Raw genomic sequence first — 8,471 nt, forward strand, 5'->3', positions numbered from 1 at the left:
AAGGTTTTAAAAAAAATAAGGAGAGGTCTAATGCACAGGTTCGGAGTGGAGCGCACAACATCCCAAATACGAAAGAAACTTGCGGATCTGCGCTACCGGTCCAGTAGCCGAATAGAGAACATCAGGTCCGCCAACCAAAGTGGAGACGGTGAGTGTTTTTGAAAGGATTTGCAATTTGTTTTCAAAATTTCTAAATTTGCCTACTGACGTGTGCGTCACCGCTTCATAGCCGACATTGCAGATTCTGCACAATTATGTGTTTAATTGTTAACACTTGGCACGATGGCATTTTGTTATGCTCGGACCTTGCAAAATGGTGAACTGAAAGTGAAAGTTTCAAGAACTTGTCTTTTTTTTTTTTTGTGTGGGTCACTTCAAATAAAAGATGAACTTCTATATTTCTTTACTAACTTTTTTGGCAACTTTTAAAACAAAACTATTGGTTTATAGGTGAGGGTTAGAAGCCCAAATCAATAAGAGTACCATCTAACATTATTTTGAAGAACAGGTATACTTGTTATTATAAAATAGCTGTTACCGTCGTTGAAATAACAGTGATGATTCCACATGTTCCAGAACTATATTTTACATGCTGATATCTATGGATTGTTTTCCCTATCTCTAGGTCAACCATCACCAGCAAGCCCACAATCACAGGCTGCTGTAACAGCCCCAGCATCTCGGCTTGATCAAGAAGGGTCACCACCTACCCCTTCGCCCGCTGCCAGCCAATCTCCAGCATCACTCGAGGATATTGGTGTGGGCTCTCCATCCGGTAAGTTATGCAATTTTTTTGCAGAAGAAAATATGAAAATTAGCCGAACTTCAACTGTAGAATCATAGAATCATAGAGTTGGAAGGGACCTCCTGGGCCATCTGGTCCAACCCCCTGCTCAAAGCAGGATTCGCTAAATCATCCCAGTCAGATGTCTGTCCAGCCTCTGTTTGAAGACTTCCATTGAAGGAGAACTCACCACTTCTCGTGGCAGCCTGTTCCACTCATTGATCACTCTAACTGTCAAAAAGTTTTTTCTAATATCTAATCTGTGTCTCTTCCCATTCAGTTTCATCCCATTGCTTCTAGTCTTTCCTTGTGCAAATGAGAATAAAGTTGATCCTTCTACAATGTGACAGCCCATTAGATATTTGTAGACAGCTATTAAGTAGCAGTAGTAGTGTTTGGATAGGGTGTAAGGTTGGCGTAACATAATTTTTTTTTTTTTTCCCATAGCCGTTGGTGCAACAGCTTCGGGGTGGGCTATTAGCCCCTCACCTGAGAATACAGACCCCCCACAATTCCGTAAGTATAAAAAAAAACCTGTTCCTTTAGTTTGTTGTGTTTGAATTATTGACAGGTTAACGGTTTCTCATTTCATCTACAGTAATACCCACAGCACAAGCTCTGCTGGCATCTCACCGGCGGATGAGAGCAGCTATGGCTGTCACTCTGGCGGCCATATACGTACATGGAGTGATGCTGGAGAGGTTCTTGGCGGGCCTATAAGAGGGTGGCAGTAGGCAGTAATTTTTTTTTTGTTTTATATTTTATTTAATGTTTGTATTGTTTAACACAATTTTTGTGAAGTTAAAAAAAAAAAAAAAAATATGATATTAAAGTTGATCAGAAATAAAAATTTTGATAGTTTCTGATAAACGTGTCTGGATCTTATTTTGAGTAAAAGATGTTCCTGTGAACGGACATCTTTGTAGTGTTGTCTACCACAATGTCAAAAGAACAAACAAAGCAAAGAAAACCAGACGTCTATTAATTACGTAATAATGTTAATTGAGATGTACTATCCATACAGATAGTTATTGTTATTTTAAAATAAAGAAAAGCAGACCTTTAAACATTTGCAATATAACAATTTTATTTAAAATAAATTAACAATTTAAAAGTGTACACAACTGGGTAAAATGGTGGTGCTGTACGCGGCTGAGGCTAAAATGGCTTCCCCACCTTACAAAAAAAAAAAAAAAAAGGGTGATGGACAAGTACACTGTACACAGCTTGATAAGACGGTGGGGCTGGGCGCGGCAAAAAAGTAAATGGCTACCCCAAAAAGATATTAGTCATGGACAACATCGGTTACAGCTGCATTAAATCTTGGAGCTAGAACCCAAAAATCCAGAGAGAGCTCACAAGTGTTAAGATGAGGGCAAAAAAAAAAAAAAAAAATAGATAAAAATAGTAAATATAAAAAGAAAGTTCATAAAATGATACACTAAAATTTTTTTTACATACGTTAAATAAATGCCTACCTTACTATACGTTATATAGATCCAGATGTAATCCGTAAGGGCAAAACACAACAGCGCCACAGAATGGATCGCCACAGGTCACTGGAGCTGCAAAGCACAGAAGAGTAGCAGAACGCAATATGGAAAGCACCACTGCGCTCTGGAACTATGGAAGGGAGCGCTACGTCGTCCTTCTATTGCGCGATTATCCAATCACCAAGCAGGAGAGCCGTGACAATAAACTGTCACGCCATACACTGACCACCAATCTGTGCAGAGGGGCGTGGAAAAGGTTGCGCTCTATCACGCCTATCTAGGTCGGGGTCTTTTACAATACATGCAGTGTGACAGGTCCCAACGACCGCCGAAGTCGTTATACAGATCGCTTATCGCTGATGTGTCGTTAATTAGATTTTTGTGTTTGGAAGCTAACTAGCGACCATATAGCGATGTACTAACGATCTCTACCAGGCCACGTCGTTGTCGTGATCGCTGGTGTGATCGCTTAGTGTGACAGTACCTTTAGTTGTAGTCAGCTGTAAAGTTAAGTCTTGTAGATACTGCAAACTCCGGAGTTGAGCCTGTAATTTATACATCGGGTGGGTGGGGGTCTACTATATGTTAAAGCTGACACCCCATTGCAGTGGTGTCAAATGCATCGAACAGGTCAGACGAGAGCGATTTGTCATCATGGCAGCCATGGCTCTAACAATAGCTGCTTCGTTACTGTTCTTTTTCTATCCTGAAACCAAGAGACATCACGCTTGCAGGCATAATACACTGCAATACTAAAATATTACTGTGTTCATATTATGCAATCAACGGGTATAGAATGTAGTATTCTAGTTGGACAAAAAAATGAAAACTAGCGTTTAAGAAAATTATAAAAAGAAAAGTAATAAAAAATGATTTTCTCATATTAAAATTGATTTATTTTGTAAATTAAAATGAAAATTACACCTAGATGGTATTACCATGTCTGTTATGACCCGAACTTTAAAGTGATCACATTATTTAACCCATATGGTAAGCAGTAGTGATGATTGAGCACTAAAATGCTCGGTGCTCCAATCGAGCAGGTCGGATGTAACGAGTATAATAGAAGTCAATGGGAAACGCAAGAATATTTATTCGGTCTCCCATGACAGCACCACGAGAGAGAGGATCCGCCATTCAGGGACAGGAAGCCTACAGATACAAAAGGGCGGTACCTCTCCCACGAATCCTTTTCCTACAGATATACCTGTGAAGGATTTGACGGATACCAGGCCCGGCGGGTTGGTTCAGGTAGTGGAGGTCCCCTACATCGGCCGGTACAGGGTGCCTGAACATGCCGCAGTGGGTCCAGGGTGGATTGCGTGGCAGTGAGCGGGCAGGTGGATTGGTGTCAGGAGGATTACCTACTCAGGAGGGCCAGCGCCGGAAGAAGGTAAGTATGTCCCTTTAGATTGTGTGGTCCTGGGTGTGGCACTGCCCAGCGTGCTGCTGGGGCTGTGGTGTGTTCCTGGTGCCGGCTAGTGACTCGTCCTGGGCGGGTCCTCTGACGTGGTCGGCATCCATGTCGAGCTGCGGGCGTCACAGTTCTGGGGGAGGAAGAGGCACCCGAGCCAGGACATGCTGACCCTGTTATGCGGGGAGAGGCATGCATAAAGATGGACACTGCACAGGCTCCAGTGCTTCTGAGCCCATTTTCATAATGAAAATAAGTGAGCAGCAGGAGCAGGTGAACCATGCACAGCAGAACGTAAATACTGTTCAAAAACCACGTACTGCCCGGCGAAAGACTCGTGATGATACTGGTGATGGTCAGGCAAGTGATCCGTTCAGCCGCATTAGCTCCTCCAGAGTAGAGAGTCCTCAGCAGTGTCGGCTGAGATGTGCCCCCCTCGTAATCTGGTACGTACTTACTGCAACACTGGTAAGCGATCTTCGTGAATGTTCACCCGGTGATGCAGTCTTTCCCTCATGCTTGCTGCCCCCCACAGGTAGCAGAAGAAACGCCAAAATTCACCACAAGCCTGAGGGGGATTATTAGAATAGATCTCAGGGCGTCAATAAGGTCCGTATCCCAGGGAGAGGGTTCCAAGAGAAAGGGGAAAGGACATAAAACAAGCTTTCCAGATTCAGAATTCTCTATGACTATATCGGAAATGAGGGCTCCTCTGGCTCATCTTCCTCTTTGGAAGACCTTAGACCGCATGGATAAGTTAGTGAAAGCAGTCAGGGGTAGTAGAGTCCAGGCCGGAATGTCCTGTTCAGGACGTCATGTTTGGTGGGCTAGATCAGAGGAAGGTACACCGGGAGTGGAAGAGGCCGGAGAAGAGGGGCTCCCTGCCTCCAGCATTTAAACGAAGACGCCCCTTCTCGGACCCTGTAGTAAATACTTGATAAAGCCCCAAAACTTGATGCGGCGGTGGCCAAATCATCAAAAAAAATCCTCATTGCCCTTTAAGGACCTGGGGACCTAAAGGACCCTCTGGATAAGTAGGTAGACACTTTCCTTAAGGGGGCATGGGAGATGTTGGCAGGATCCCTGAGACCAGCAGTGGCATCCATATGTACGGCCAGCTCAATGATGGTCTGACTGGACCAACTAGAGACTCAGTTAAAAGTGTGAGCCTCTTGTGAGACTTCCAAGCACCTTAACTGTGGTTCAGGGTGCCGCAGCCTTTGATGCCTCGGCGGATGCAGTCAGGATGGCAGCTAGAGCAGCGGGCCTCTAACACAGCTCGGAGAGCGTTATGGCTAAAGTGCTGGCCGGGGGATATTCAGGCCAGGTCCAGACTTTGTTCAATTCCATGTGAAGGAGAGTACCTCTTTGGACCGGTCCTGGATTAGCTTCTGTGGAAGGCAGAGGATGATAAAAAGAAATTCCCCAGCTTGTCGACCCCTTCCTACCAGCGTCCCTTCAGTAGAAGAAGGTTCAGTCTTAGGAAGCCTTCCAGGGACCGAGCCAAGTGGGATGAGAGGAAGAAAAGAAGTACGGGGTTCACGTTTGGAGGCTCATCGTGAGAGCGTAAGAAACCGCCCCAATGAATGGCGGTCAGCCTTCTACCCAGCCTGGACATGGATTACCAATAGTGTCTGGGTGCATAGCTTGATATCGGTGCTGAGGTTGGAATTTTCTACTATCCCACAGGACAAATTCATGGTAACCCCTTCCCAGTCGTCCCCCTCAGAACCGGCTGCCCTAGAGGCTGAGGTCCTAGAGCTATGCCAGAAGGAGTTCCTGGTGGAGGTTCTGGGGCCGTAGAGGATTCAACTCCCCCTTCTTTCTGATTTGGAAACCGGATGGCTCCTTCAGGACTATCATTAATCTTAGAGCTCTAAATGGGTAGTGCACCCCTTCAAGATGGAATCAATTGGTTCGGCAATAAAACTAATTTTTGAAAAACAGTTTTATGACTGTGTTGGATCTAAAAGATGCGTACTACCACATGCCTATTCACTCAGATCATCAGCGATTCCTCAGGGTAGCGGTAGTCATGAGAAACGCGGTTAGGCATTTCCAATTTAGAGATCTCCCCTTTGGTTTTGCTGTGGCCCCTCGTGTTTTTACAAAGGTAGTTACCGAGGTCATGGCCCACCTGCGTGAAACCAACGTCCTGATTATTCCCTACCTAGCGACTTTCTTATTGTAGGCAGGTCAGCAGATCATTGCTTAGTTCAGGTAGAGAGGATGATGTCCACTCTGGAACGCTTGTGGTTGATGTTGAACATTAAAAAATCTTGGCTACAATTCTTAAAGGTGCAGCAGTTTCTGGGGCTCATTCTGGACTCAGAGAGGCAAGTGAATCTTCTGCCACCTGATAAGTTGATTCACCTTTGGCACTAAGTATAAAGAGTGTCAGACCATCCCACTATGTCCCTAAGGAGGGCTATGTCCCTGTTGAGTTCACTAACCTTCAGCATCCCGGCAGTCCAGTGAGCGCAGTTTCATACAAGAACCTTACAATGGGATGTGTTAATGATAGGGTTCTTAGGGGGGTACCTGCAGGGACTGCTGACCTTATCCCCAGCTTCTATATGTTCCCTGAGGTGGTTAGACCAGGATAACCTGTCCAGGATAACCCGTGTGATCACCACGGACACTAGCCCTACTGGTTGGGGGGCACATATGGATGAGGTCATAGTATAGAGCCTATGAGATCAACAGTTAGAGTTCATCTAACCTGAAAGAGCTAACGGCAGTAGAACTGGCAGTTAAAGGACTACTTATATACCTGCAGGGTCCTCACGTAAGGATCCTCTCCGAAAATCAGGTTGCCTTGGCCTACATCAACCACCAAGGTGGAACTCAATACAGACCCCTAATGGAAGTGACAAAGCAGCTGTTTCAAATAGTAGAGGAGCATTTTCTATCTTCGACAGTGCTGCACGTAAGAGGGAAGGACAACAGGGCAGATTTTTGACCCGCAACCTACTAAGGCATGGAGAATGGATGCTGAAAAGTGCCATCTTCAACCAGATTGTGCAGATATGGCGTCAGCCGGACGTAGACCTCTTTGCCACCAAAAAGAATAGAAAAGTGAAATGGTTCTGTTCTCTTGACCCCAGAGAGAAACCTCTGGTGGGAGATGCTTTCTTGATAAATTGGGACTTCAACCTGAGTTATGCCTTGCCTCCCTTAGCCCTTTTGCCTCTGGTGGTGAGGAAGATCAGGGTGGACAGGGCAAGGGTTATAGTAATTGCCCCTTTTTGGGCCAGGAGAGCGGGGTTCTCATGGCTAAGGAACATGTCAGTCTCCGATCCACGGGTGCTACCGGAACATCCGGATCTCTTCCAAGGTGCAATCTACCATACACAAGTGGCAGGGCTTCATCTGACGGCATGGAATTTGAAAGTTTGTTACTGAGGGATAAAGGATTTTTCCCCAATGTAATAGCTACTCTCCTAAAGAGTAGGAATGTAATTACGACCAGGATCTACACCAGGACCTTGAAGAAATTTATGGCTACCTCAATTTAGAGCTGGGGAGGGCATGCCAATAGGTCAAATTCTGGAAATGGGTCTTTCCACAAGTACCCTTAAGATGCATGTGTCAGCCCTGGGAGCCTTATTTAGCTGTGACATCACGGGTAATTACTGGGTGGCCAGATTTATTAAAGCATTGAGTAGATCCTTTCATAAAGAAAGGATTATGCCATGGGACTTGAACTTGGTTCTCACAGCTATGACTGAGCCCCAGTTTGAGCCCATTATCTCCACTTCGGTGAACGTGCTCTCCCTTAAGGTAGCCTTCTTAGTCGCACGGAGAGTGAGTGATATCCAGGCTCTTTCTAGACTCCCTCTGCATACACAGTTCCTGGATGACAGGGTGGTGCTTAGGCTAGATCCAGCTTGCTTGCCCAAGGTAACCTCCAGATTCCACAGGAGATAGTTCTCCCTTCTTTCCTCCCCAATCCTACTAACCAGAAAGGAAGCTCCATACTTTAGACGTTAGGAGGTGCCTGCTAGAGTATTGGTCACTAATCCTTGGAAGAAGAGTAATGCCTTGTTTGTGTCCTTCCAGGGTGCCAGGAAGGGTCTTAGGGTGTCAAAGAGTATGTTAGCTAGGTGGATTAGGGAGGCTATTTCTTTAGCATGTGCATCGAGTGACAGGCCAGCACCGGAGTGGCTAAAGGCGCATTCCACTCGAGCCATGGCAACCTCATGGGCGGAGAGGTTGGAGGTCTCAATCGACCAGATTTGTAAGGCTGCTACATGGTGGTCTCTCCACCTTTTATAATCATTATAGGTTGGATAAGGGTACCTCTTCAGACCTCACCTTCGGTATAAGGGTGCTGCAGGCTGTGGTCCCTCCCTAAGGCAGTTATTACCTCTCTGTAATTCTCTTGTGCTGTCATGAGAAACAAAATAACGTTTTAGTTACTTACCGGTAGCTATTTTTCTGAGCCCTTGACAGCACCCTTAGATTCCCTCCCTTGAAACTTCAGAGACTGGGAGTTCTGTGGAAACTGTTTGGGTAAGAATACAAGGACAGAACAATGGAAAGGACACCATTGTAGGCATTTACTACAGGCCGCCTGAGCAAGCTGAAGATATGGATGAACTCTTCATCAAATGGCCAAGTTCTCCAAAAAATATGACATAGTTGTCATGGGAGATTTCAACTATCCAGACATTTGTTGGGAATCTCTCAGGCAAAACTAACAGGTCAAGGAAATTCTTATCCTCTCTTGCTGACAACTTTATCTTCCAAAAGGTAGGGGAGAAAACAAGGGGAACTG

Source organism: Dendrobates tinctorius, unplaced genomic scaffold (genome assembly GCF_039654945.1).
Source record: "Dendrobates tinctorius isolate UK_male_01 unplaced genomic scaffold, ASM3965494v1 ptg000068l, whole genome shotgun sequence".
Lineage (NCBI taxonomy): Eukaryota > Metazoa > Chordata > Amphibia > Anura > Dendrobatidae > Dendrobates > Dendrobates tinctorius.